We start from the raw sequence: 13334 nt of genomic DNA on the forward strand, positions 1-13334 counted from the left end.
TGAACCTTTCCCAACACACTGCTTGAATGTGGAGGTTAGGAATTCATCTGCTTTGTTCTACATAACCCACAACTGCCCATGAATGGCACAAATCAAAGCAGATGAATAAAGCACAGATGAATTTCAGCACAATTTTCCTGACTAGAAGACAAAAGGCTCTTTTCCTAAGCTTTCTAGAAGGGGGAAGAAAAGCTAAGGGAGGGGGGAGGTGGGAAGGAAGTCAGGACACAAACTGTACCAGCCACCTCCTGCATCTTTGATGTGTACTTCATTTTCCAAAGCTGAATTCCCCAAGGCTAGATATATAAGAATTCCCTAACAGATACACATTTGTGGGAACTTAACACCATCCATTCCAACCAATTAGTATAGGGGAACAAAAGGCAAACAGGCCTATACAACACTGAGTGTGGGGACTTCTCCACCTGTCTTCAAAAGAGCAAAATGCTTGCTTTCTTTTCTCACTACCACAGGTGGGGGTTACACATGCCCAAGAAATGAGTAACAAAATAATGACAATAAAAAAAAAAAACAAACCAAACCAAACCAAACCCCGAAATAAAACAGAAACAGCAGGTAAATGTCTCCATGCTCCCCTGGCTTCACCACCAGGTGTACATGGCAAAGAGAAAGGCAGAGACATGAAAGATTCTGGTAAAATGAATGAAATTTAGTTTTGTTTTTCTTATCCAAGCCCCATGAACTGAGTGAGGCTGGATTACATGCAGCGTTTATCCTTGCTTCCACCCCTTCCAGAGCACGTTTGTTCACCAGGAGGGCTCACAGCGAGCTCCACCTGTTTAAATGTCAAGGCTTTCCTTCCCTTGTGTTCGAAGCAGGCTCCCCACATCCTTTACTTTGGCACAGGACAGCCCTGTGGAACTGTGAACCCTCTGCAGAAGTCTCTTTTCTCTCAAAGGCAGCAACTGTGTACTCACTCCTCCTTGGGAGAGAACCTTGAGAGCTCAGACGGGATTTACTGACTCACTTCTCTGGGCTACCAGGTTCAGTGATTCTAAAAGCTCACAACATTGCTACACAGATCTCCTGGCAAGGGTAAGACGCCTAAAAAGAAAATTCATAGCATTTGAAACTGGTTTTTTTTTGTTTTGTTTTTATTTTTTAATGTGTACTAGTCAAATTACTCTTAGGGTACTGAAGTCTCCTTTGTGGCTCACTTGATCCCCTCCTCAGGAAGAAAAGAAAAATTTCCACCATATCACCAATGTTCCTGGCCAAAGTCCCAGAGATATCCACGGCCAAGAAAGCTACAGGTATAAAGACCATTCTTTTCAGGAGAAGGAAGTTCTGCTTTTGTCTGCAAGATCTACTGTACTTCAGATGTTTTTACTCCTCCTATCATCTGGTGTCTATTATTCCAGCTTTCAGACTTTCCATTGGTTATTTACACAGCCCTGTGGAATCTGGTTTGTGAAAACTGCAGAAGCAGATAGTTCCATGTCAATTCCCACACACACATGAAAAAAAGCACATCAAGTAGCTTTCCCTGTCATCATGAATAGCCAGAAGAAAATTCTACCTTTCACACTGGTCAGCTCGCAGTTTTTCAGTATATTGCTTCATTACACTTAAAAGAGTTATGACATTTAAAGGAATTTTAAAAAGTCATCTAAAGAGTTTTCCCAGTGAGTTTTACCCTTGAACAATGGCAGCATGCACGGCCTAGTGTACTCCTTGCCTTTTCCCCTGCCAAATTCTTTCATTACACTTGCTGCAAACTTGCTGCAGCGCAAGATTTAGCACTTCCTGAAGGAAAACACTCAGGATTAACACATGTGCATAGAGCTTCTGTTGGTGTCTGAGAACCAGCATGCCAGACAGCTCTCCTGGCATGAAGGTGCAGCCCAGCTCCACCAGGAACACCCTGGACAGAGCCCACAGTTGACTGAAGGCATGGGAAGTTTTCCACTGTGTTCAGCAGGCCTCACCTTCATCGTGCCCACTCCAAAACCAGCAGAGGCAGTGGAACGACAGCAACTGACCTGAGCCTGCCTCTAAAGATGCATTCTGGCACACAGCACAGAGCAAATTGCCAGCAAATGAGAAACAGTGGATGGGCGTGAGCTTTTGGATATTTTTTTTAATTCTTTTTTTTCAAAAGCAGTGTCTTAGAGAAGGGTTGGGGATACATATCCAGAGTCACAGAGCAACAGCACTGCTTTAAAAACTGCATTTTTCCTTGCTCTGTTCTGCTGGAAGAGTGGGCTGAATGCTCTAGACACATTTTGGAGGTGTTGCCCCAACAATGGGATGCCAGGCTGAAGGATGAAGGAGGAAAGGAGCGGAGCTTTTCCTTCAGAACTGACACAGAAACTGAGTCATGGCTGTACACAATTCAAGTTCCACCTCTTCTTTTTCCTGCATCTCCAGGCACAAAGGGCTGGGTGCACTTTGATAAAGTGTTAACAACCTTGGCCTAGAGCAAGGTTGCTCTATGTCTGAAACAAGTAAAAAAGGCCCTAAAAGCCTATGAAATCAGAAAGCAGAAAACATTTAAAATAAAAAAAAAGGAAGATGTAAGAAAATATGTATTAATTACATGTAAAACACAACAGCAGCAAATAAACACGAATGGAAGGGAAATTAAGAAAAAACTAAAACACCAGGAAGTACCATTTACATTTTAAGGAAAAAAGGCACTTTTTTTCCCCCCACTCAACAGCCTTGAGGCAGCACAAGAAAATAAAGCACATTCATATATACAGTGAAAGGGAAGAAAATGGAACACTTAGCCCTGACTCATTTGAAACAATCAAACAAATTAAAAAAGCCCACACCCAAAACACTGAGACTCCTTTGTAAAGACCAATTTTATTCAAAATTAATGGAAGGACTTCACAGTGCAACTCCAAAAACAAGATAACAGCATAAGATGATCTGAGATAAAATGAAGGACACCTACAGTCATGTCAAGAGGCAAAAATTAACAGTGATTGCTGCAGTTAAAAATGGAAAGAACAGCAACAATGATGCAAATCTCAATTTTGAGATTTTACATATGGCACCTACCCACAAATTACCTGCACAGGACAAACAACAAGGCCAACAAAGAATGTAACCCCTGCCAGCACCTATGGACCTAAAAGGCATTGCCATTCCTTAGTACAGAAGAGTGTTTTTATATACCCAAAATTTCAGAAGTGGAAAGGAAGGCAGGAAAAATGATTGTCCACGTGGTGATTTATCAACACAGCTGTATCTAAATTACTGCTGCATTCTGGTAAGAACACATAAGCAAGTCTCACTGCGTCCCTCCAGGGGCATTTCCAGAATGCCTAGAACGCTAAAATCCCTGGTCAGGAATGCTGTCACCCCGAAAACTTCATCCAGACTACAGTCCCAAAGACTGGGACAAATGAATCTGCCAACAAATCTGGAAGTTCCCACCTCAGCCAAAAGAGCAAGGCAATACAGTCATGAAAATTCAGCTTGATTCCCTGCATACCCTGGGGTCACACAATGGGGAAAAAATGTACAAAGAAAATATACAATGAAAACCCACCACAGAAGCAAAGTGAAAATCCAAAGTTTCATTGGATCCTGTGCAGCATATAACATGTTTGAGATACCTAAATGAAAACAAAACTTTGGGATCACTTCCAGGTGAAAAAAAATGCAGTTTCTGATCCCGAACTGAAAACATAAATTCACACAGAAATTCAGTGATGTTTCAGTTGTTGGTAGGTATTTTCAGAGGTATGAACGAACACCATATGCAAAACACTTCCACAAGATTCCTAAACACAACAACTAGAGGCCAGAAATTCACCCAGACACATCTAAGTAAGAGACACTGAGCAACAGCTGAGAAACAAGAGGGAAAAGGACTTATTACAGGGAGGAAATTTATCCTTTATCCTGCTTTATCCTTTTAGGGTGAACAGAACCAGACATATAGTAATATAAACACTTTCATGCCTGCACAGTGATGGATAGGGGTGGAGGGAGCAAGATTGCTCAGGAAAAGCAGCTGTTGGAGTGCACTGGAAAGTGACATTATTGACTTTACAGAATTTTAATAATTTAATAGCTCAATGACCAGGAGGAGTCACTGGGAGATAAAAGTGAAGACAACATGCTCTCTTGGTATACTCACATAGAAACATCAACCAGTCAAAAGAGACCAGTGTTTGAAAGAACAGAGAAACTGGGGACAGAGATGTTTGGCTCATGAGAAGGGAAAAACCCAAAGGGAATGTATAAATAAAAGAAAGTGCTTAGTAACGCTTTGTGAGGGGAAAAAAAGGAAATTAAATATTAATACAGGCCTAGGACATTCTGGATCTGCGAGGAAATGTTCTAGAGAGACTAAGAGGAAAATATTTGGAATGCTATTTAACTTTATCCAAATTCATTCATAAAAAGAAAATTTCTACAAAGAATGACAGAAAAAAACCCCAAGGATTTCAGAAAAGCAGCAGTCTCCTCTGGACAAAAATTTGTAAAACCAAGTAAAGATGCAATGCTGCACGATAGAACACCAACAAACAACATAAGGCAAATTGCTATTTTAAAATGCTTAAGATAAGCATAAGGGTGGAATTTAGGAGATTTAGGAACACAATCCCTTCCAAAATTCAACGGGACTCAAAATCACCAGCTGACTGAGTGGCAGGATTGCACATAGCCATGAATGGCAACAGCTTGAAAAGTGGGAAGGTGGCGAAGCAGGGTGCCATACAAAGATTGTGAAGACTGCACACATTTGTTCACTTTATGCCACACAGCACTGACCTGGAAGGAAGAGTATGTGGGAGAGTGAAATGTTCTGGCAATAAATTAAGCTGAGGGGAGGGGAAGAGAGAACAGACTCAGAGAATTGCAACTAAACATTCATTAAGAAGCTCAGGGAACCAGACAGTGCAAGTCTTGTTCACTGCATGTTTAAAATCAGTGTCAGCCTAGTCCTCTTCCTAAATTCTGATTTCTGCTTAAGAACCTTTACATTGCCAGAATGTTATGAGTGAGAAATAACAAAAACAAGTTTTGTGCCCTCACTTGCACACTCCCAAATAAAAAATCAAAGAGTAATCACAAAGTAAAGAAAATAAAGTCCTGGAATAAAATCACCATTTAAGGATTTATACACCACTACTACCCCACAAAAAACAACAACAAGCCCAAAACAAAAACAACAAAAACAACAACCAATTGAAGAAAACCCCCAAACAAAACAAAACCAAAGACTGTTGGTGGAATTTATTCCAGCTTTGTCTTTAAAAACCACTACTTGGATCATAACAGACCAGCTTTTGTGAGAAGGATTTTATATGTATTTCTAAGCCTCAGAAGAGAGCAAAGAGAAAGTCACATGAACTGTGCAATCTTGGTTATTCAGAAGAGGTGAGAGAAGCTATATCCATATTTCTCTATAACTTTGAATTTCCTCTGGAGTTGTGTCCCATAGCTCTGATCAGGACTGAGACAGCACAGAGGCCATGCAGCTTCTTGTGCTAATAGCCAAGTAACTTCCAAGGGACATAAATTTCACCTATTAAGAAGAAAATAATAAATAATTTTTATTACTTGAATCACTTCCACAGAGAGACTCTCACCCTGCTGCCTGTAAAGGAATTTTGGAGTTTCACAGTTGAGATCAAGAGTACAATATTCTGTAAAAGATGATGCATTTGAAAGCAGCAGGAACTAATTAGGATCTATGGAGAAGTAATATAATCGATGAAGTAAGTTGTACCGTGGCATTTCTGTAAGAAGGAAAAGATCAGCCCAGGAGATCCCCATGCCCCTTGTTTTAGAGTATCCCACACCACCAGAAATTCCCATTTGCAAGAGCTTTCAAGGCAGGCATCAACCTGCTCTGCTGATGTTATGATTTGGAAGGATCAGTTCAGTGCTCAGGAAATGCTTCACCATAACTTCTAGTTATCACTTGTTTTCATCTCTTCTCTCCTCAACCATATTTCTTTCCTGGCCTCAACTCAATCTAACTTTTCTGCTCTTCAGGTGACTTGGCCACTTACTGGTCACATTTAGGCCGCACACAACCCTCTTGTTGCAAACAGAAGTAAATTCCATTGCCTAAATACAGGATTGCACTTAAAACCAAGATTTCCGCTACATGTCAAACACTGCAATCTCTATGATCTTACCTATTTCCATAAAATGCATAAAATAAAAAGTTTGTCTAGCTATTCCTCATTCTGTTGAACTCAAACTCAAACTTCATAAATGGAAGTGCATTTACAGAAGAAGGGAACACAAACAGAACTGGAAATAGCTTTAGCAAGACACTGATTTAACCAATCTGCTAAAAGTACTTACTGGTAACAAGCTCTTTTTGGAATTTATGAAGTTCTACTTCAACTGATTCTTCACTCAAGACAATAATCTACCAATCAACTTTTTTCTTTTTCATCAGTAGCCATTTGATCCTCATGCTATTGTGTTCCATGATTTTCTTCTCATTTTTAAGGACAATTCATCAGGTAATTTTCCTACTTCCTTCCATATATGACCCTCTACATATTTGTATTAATACAAACACAGTGCCACAAACACACATGTTTCTGTCACCTAAATGCTCACTCTCCTTTAAGGCTTGAAATTAAGGGGGGGGGGGGAAATCAATTTATCAAGCAATACTTATTGGCATTCTGCTTTAAAACTGGCCCTAAAATTACAGTGGCAGTATGTGGGTACCAGGGATTCATTCTAACCACAGAGTTCAGGAACCTGAATTTGTGTAATTTGTTCTGGAGACCTCCAGCACACACATTGACATTATTTTTATTGCCAACAGAAAGTCCTCATCTCTATCACCAGCTCTGAGCTCAGAACACTCCAGGCAGTGTTTTCAAGCACTTGTAGTAACAATGCTCCTTAAAGAAGAAATAAAACCAGATACTTAAATGTCAAATCTTGGGCTGTCAACTATGATGATAACACACATCCATTTCAACAGAGCTAAAATGAGCAAAGAAGTTTTACCTCTCTGCCAAGCACCAAATCCCTCCAGCATGTTTTAAATCAATGGGATAAACTGGAGTCTCAGGTGACAGGGAGAACATCAGTGAGGCTGACAGAGAAGGCTGTGATATGTGGGTATGATACTCTGCAGAAATGCCCTCTTGCACACCCTTGGTCAAGTCACACTCTGTACCCCCTTTCATGCCAACAGCATCCTTTTCACTCTGTGTTGAGAGATGACAAATTACCCAGACACGCAAGAGATCAGCATCTACCACTTTGTCCTCTATCCTGAACATGAAAATCAGAGACAAAAGAAAGCAAAAACCTCAAGGGAAAAGGAAAAAACAAACAAACAAACAACAACCCACAACAGGAGTCAGGATATGCTTCTTTCTTTCACTGTGGGTGCTATCGGGTAACTTCTTTCTGCATCAGTTTCTTCCTTCATTAATTTCTTGACCCACCCAAACATTCTGTCTTCTCCCAACCCTAGGCAAGCCTCTCAGGGCCACAGCAATCCCATCACAGCAGGGTGGCCAACTCCACACAAGGCTGACACCAGCCTTCTCCAGCTGCATGAGCTCCTCCTGTCTGCGCCCTGCTTCATCTCAGCTTTGCCTTTGCCCATTCAGCTCAAGCACAAAAAACAGCACCAGAAAAAAAAGCACAATGAACAGCAAGCTGACACTCCCCTCAGCACAGCCAATGACATCTCCCTCTGTTCCACCAGCCACAAAACAGTTCTCAACATGCTGCAGGAAAAGGCCAGAAGCCAAACAGCTATACCCCAGTGGAAGAGAGCTTCAGAGAACAAGGTCATTCCCCCAGCGCCTCAGGACCTTGGAACAGTAAGGAGTTTGTTCAGTAAAAGTGGAGGTGAACAAGCCCTATGCTTGTTCCACCAGTCCCTGCCAATCTGATGGAGGAGAAAAGTCTTATCTGATCCAGCATCTGATATTTAGCTTAACACTGACCACAAGGAATAAAACACACCAAGCAATTACCACAGAGTTTTAAAAGCACTGTGAGACAGCATGGCCACTGTGGGAAGAAGAGACAGGCAAGGGCTGAGGGGAAAGCAGGAACTTGCTCTAGGTTACAGAAAGAAGGAACACAGCTGGGGAAAATAAAAAAAGCAGCCTGCAGGTAACACAGATTAATCTGATACTTGAGAGTGAGCATGAGGCATCACTCCTGTGGGGCAGGGAAACGAGCAGAACAAGCAGGCAGCTCTTTGCAGCCCAACTCCAACTACAAAAGCAAAAACATCTTCTGTACTGCAGTATGCAGATCACCATCTTGCATCCTTAACATGGATGCAATCCTTCCAACTCACCTGGCAATTAAAGCAATTAGCTGTTGAAGCTCTGCCTGAATTTGCCCTATAGTCACTACTGGCTCTTTGCCCTTCCAGCCAAACTGCAATGAAACAAAAAGGGCCTGAAACTTCAAAAGAGTCTTTGTCCAAGCCCTCCTCCCAAAAAACCTCCAAACCCAGAACTAAACACATTCTGCTCTAATACCAAGTTTTCTGGCTGTGAGGACTGACCACTGTGATTTTCCCCAGACAGCAGCAGCCATAAAACACAAAGACACACAAGCAACAATAATAGAGAAACAGCACCAAAGGGGAAGGGACCATCTTAGGAACTTTCTGCCCTGATTGCAAGGTTAGAAAAATATCCCTTATCAAGAGTATCAGTGCATGTGAACAAAAATAAGCAAGCCAGCCACAATCCATTATATGGATTTAAAAGACTTAACAACAACAAAAAACAGCAGAACCCAAAAATCAGGGTAGTATGTCTGGCCACCTGGAAAGCCTGCCTCTCCTCTGAAAGGTGGAAGGCAGAATCATGACCCACTGGCACTAGATTTGCAAATTTTCTTGAAATGGTGCCTTGCTGCCCATAGTTCTCCCCTCATTCTGGTATTACATGAAATTGCTTTAGCAAAACCTGCCAAAGACCCTCTGCAACATTCAGGAGTTCATCTGTGAGGCTGCACAGAAGAAGACATACAGTCTGATTATGCACTATCTGCTTTGAAAAAGTGTACTGAAATTGGAAGGGATTTACAGTTCTGGAAAAACAGTCCAAGAAACAAGACTTAGTCAAGCAGTTTTTGCCCAGCCTAGCTCTGGCAACACAAGCAGATGTATTTATATTTCAGTCTCTCGATGAGGCAAAGTTATTTTCCACTGGCAAAGGCTAAAGTTCAGGGAAAAAAAAAAACTGGAACAGGGCACTGGATGTTTCACTTAGCAGTTTCCAATGCATTTGCTGCTGCAATTAATTAAATTTAATTAAGATGTTGACATACCGTGTACTGGGAGACTCAAGAAATCTTCTAGTTCTGACCTCACATATGTTTTGTGATGTGTGTTGGTATTAATGATAAATCCTGTTTGGTTTGCACAACAATGAAAAGCATAATTATTGAGCTTCAAGGGCACACAAATAGTGTGCTACTTTCAGTAGATCAAGAACTGGTGGCCAGTAAAAAGAAATGGTCTTCTACCACAGCAGCATGACTGAGGAGACATTAGAAACCACATCCAGGTCTGTTTAGCCTGACACTTTGCTGCTTTATTTTGACAATTCAATATTCTTAAACACTAAAATTTTAAAAAGCTGTAATTTTGAATGACTGCATGCAGTCATGACAGAAGGAAATTTATGAGGCTCCAAATCTGCCAGCCATATGAATGAAGAGCAGTGCTTTGCTCTACAACACGGTTAGGCCAAAGGGGTTATTTTCAACAAACAAAGGGTGACTCCAAAAATCAGTAATAGCAACCAGGGCAATTTAGGACAGGTATTTCACATGGTCTCAAGAGGCCTTTGCTGTGTTTGAAGGCACAACGTGAAACTCTTCATCAGCCTGTTAAGTCACTCTGCCTTACGGACTTTATGACAAGGGGCTGAGCTCATGTGTCTCTGCAGATTGTGAGAGGAGGGCAGATCACCACCTCCACACCCCTGACCACAAACACACATTTATAACACGACTCACACAGGCAGTGTCTGTGGCCATGTGCTTTGCCCTCAGCTGATGATCCCTCTGCACACAGTTCCTGCTGCTGTTCGTGTTTTCTCACGTTCAGCCACACAATTTTTGGGTCTCTGCTTTGTGTCTTTGCAGCTCTTTCTTATGGAAAGAGATAGGAGCTTTCCCACATGATGCCTTGGAAATGCAGATTTTTGGATTCCATTGCCTTGCCCTCAACAGGAGCAGAGCTGGGAACACTTACCTGTGACACACAGAGCCCCACAGGATGACACCACCATCAAAAAAAACCCAAAAAACCCATTCTGGCCAGAGATTAAGATGAATGCAAGCTCTTTTTCTCACAAAGGCTGAAAGAACATGGAAATAGATCTTGTGAGGAGATTCATCCAGTCCTCCTAGCAGTTTGTAGCATTTTCATTTACAATTAACTTTTGCTGCTCAAGTTCTCAGAACTGTTAAGGAACATTTTAGTATAAATTGAAAATAAGTAAATTCAAACAAAAAAGCCAAACACTCACACAAATATATAGTAAACCCCCACCATTTCCTTCTTACAAGTCAAAAAAAAACCTGTGAACTATCAGGAGAGCCAAAGAACATTTTACCACAATGGCAACCTCATTGTGTCAACAAAAGCTGGACACTACAAACCATTCAGTGTCCCTATACTATGGAAACCAGAAAAATAGCACTCATGACCAGTATTTTCTGGGGTTTTTTTGGCGACTGTTTTAAGAAGAACACCCACAAACCAAACTACCATAATTCCACATGCCCCAAAAAAACCCCACATAGTGCTTTATTTCTGGTTAGAAGAGGATACAGTGAAAACAAGTTCTTTATATATTAAAATATTGCCCAGCAGGCAAAGAGGAATACAATAAAAAAGGCAGGATCCTTGAATGATGCATCTGTAAAAAAAGCGTTCTCTGCTGACTCATCAAGAGTGACACCATCACCTTCTTACACTACTGCCCTGAGAGAAGCACACACACTCTGAATAATTGTTATTAATTGGACTAAAGAGGTTGTTATGCTTTCTAATGACAGCTGTCACCAGAATTACACTTGGAAAGGATGGGTATACCCAAAACATTCAGCACCTACTCCACTTTAGATTCAGTTCCATGAAAAGTCTATCAGGTACCCCAAAAAACACCTCTGGGATGTGCAGCTGAGTACTCCAGATGAGGTCTGCTGCTACCAACTCAGAATTGAAGGAGATGAGCCACAGAAATCTGAACACATTCACCTCTTTTAATGAATAGATGGATCTAAAAGAACAAAAGCAAGGGCCATCAGGGAACAATTTTTGCAGGGAAAAGAAGCATCACAGAAGTTCCACTGGGTTGCTGTTGCAGAGCAGCTCTATTAATGCACTTTGCTATTACAATTCAGTACCCTTCTCCCTCTTCCACATTTTTAAGGAGCTCAACAACTGACGACTGAGTCCTGACAGCTCCCCAGATCTCCCCAAACCACCCTGCTGTACTTCCTACTCCAACTAGAGCATTCACTCACAGGCAGGAGCAGCTCCTTTCTGCAACCACTTAAATTACACAAGCCTGCTGCACACCTATCAACCTACAAAACAAGTTCCCTAACAATAGGATGCAGTCTTTTGTCTGCCTTTCACCCCAGCCCAGGTTCACTGCTGCATCCCTGGTGAATTAGCTTTGATCACGGTTCACACTGCAGGGTATTCATACAAACCAATAAGACAAAATCCAGCTCCTCTACACCACGTGAGCCCTTCCTAATACTCCAACTAGATATAACAGAGCCTGCATTTCCTATTATTGGGACCAGTATTTCATCTAGTCTTGCACACCACCTGTGACTCACAGGCCTGGGCCACAGAAGCAATGATTTAATTTGCCTTCTAAAAACCCAAAAAACATGTGATGCCATAAGAGCAGCCACCATTAACCTGACCTGCAGCCAACTGTATAATGTGAAAAAAACTACTTAAAGCAGGTTATTCCTTCCTCAAGCAATGCTGAAAATGCTAACGCTATTATTGTAACACCTGTACTTGTCTGATGAGCTCCCCAGTGGGTGGCTTCTATTATTGTCAAAGTGACTTAACCATTAACCCCATTTAAAGATGATCTAGCTAATTGGGACAAATTTGGCCTTGGTCTCAGGCTGTAATACAGGTCTAGGTAACAAAGTCAACCCAATGAAATGCTGTTATTAACAGAGTCATTGTTTTAACTATTTCTAGGAAGAAATATTAAAAGTTGCAGAATTATTCTCTACAGGATACAGCAGGTATCCTGGATTTTAACTCCACTAATCAAGAGGTTTAGCACCTGGGATAAACAAAAAAAGTAACTGAACCATCCTTCCCAAAACAGAGTATTGTCCACACACAAATAACAAAAGACTGCTAACACACAGGGAAGGCTTGGACAGCCACTGAAAATTATTCTCCACTTCTTAAGTCAGTAATGGAACATTTTATTTTAAAAGCAGAAAAAAAAAAAAATTAGCTTAAACTAATCCAGCAAAAAAACTCAGTAGTTGCACTGTTCCAGACAACCCATTGACAAATAGGTTGTCTGGGAGCAGCTGGTCAAAATCTCTTGTTAAGATTCTGATTCTCACCCAGAAAGTTACTTGCTAAATCACAAAAATATTTTGCCTTTTTTTTTTTCCTTCAATAAGGTACTTCTATGCTGATTATTTACTTCCTTCAATTCCTTTCAGCCATTTTCTGAACTTTCCTTTCACTCTGATTTCACTTTTGTTTTTTTTTTGGTTTTTTTTTTTTTGGTTTTTTTTTTTGGTTTTTTTTTTTTTTTGTTTGTTTTTTTTTTTGTTTTTGTTTTTTTCTGGTGAGAAAGAAAGGAAAATTGGAGACCAAAAATGCTACAAAACAATTACAAATAATATCTACCTCCCATCCTTAGTTCACCAGTATCCCAAGCAAAACAGCAAACAACAAAATTCCTGCTGTTTAGCAGTTAGAACCACTCAAGCTTCTGGAAAAAAAAAAAGTATTTTGCTCTCTTCTCCCCTCTTCTAACACACCTTCCATATATTCCAATTCTCTGAACATCTGCAAACATTCTCCTTCCATGTCAATGAAACTCATCCAGGAATTAAGGTTGGGGTTTCTTTTTTTCCAAAGAAGAGCTCTTCTCTTAACTGGTAGGAAGTGACACCAAAAGATGCCTCATAAGCTACTACTTAAAAAGCCTTAAAGCTTGCTGTGATACTCCAACACCTCCTCTTCTATTTTCTCTGTTTAAACAGTGTCCCTCCCTCTACTGTGTTCCAAGCATCTTCTACACATCTCTCCAGCACAAGGGGAATAGCAGCTTTCAAAAGAAGCACTGAAAAGGAAATGGTGCTTAGGTTCTCCT

The 13334-nt window shown here is 40.9% G+C and overlaps 1 protein-coding gene across 5 annotated transcripts in view; it reads right to left on the bottom strand.

Moving 5' to 3' along the window:
* ZNF462 (zinc finger protein 462) overlaps positions 1-13334 on the bottom strand; it is an 89242-nt gene that overhangs the window by 19258 nt on the left and 56650 nt on the right. The gene's annotated exons all lie outside the window — the stretch shown is intronic.

Source organism: Vidua macroura, chromosome Z (genome assembly GCF_024509145.1).
Source record: "Vidua macroura isolate BioBank_ID:100142 chromosome Z, ASM2450914v1, whole genome shotgun sequence".
In the NCBI taxonomy this organism is placed as follows: Eukaryota; Metazoa; Chordata; class Aves; order Passeriformes; family Viduidae; genus Vidua; species Vidua macroura.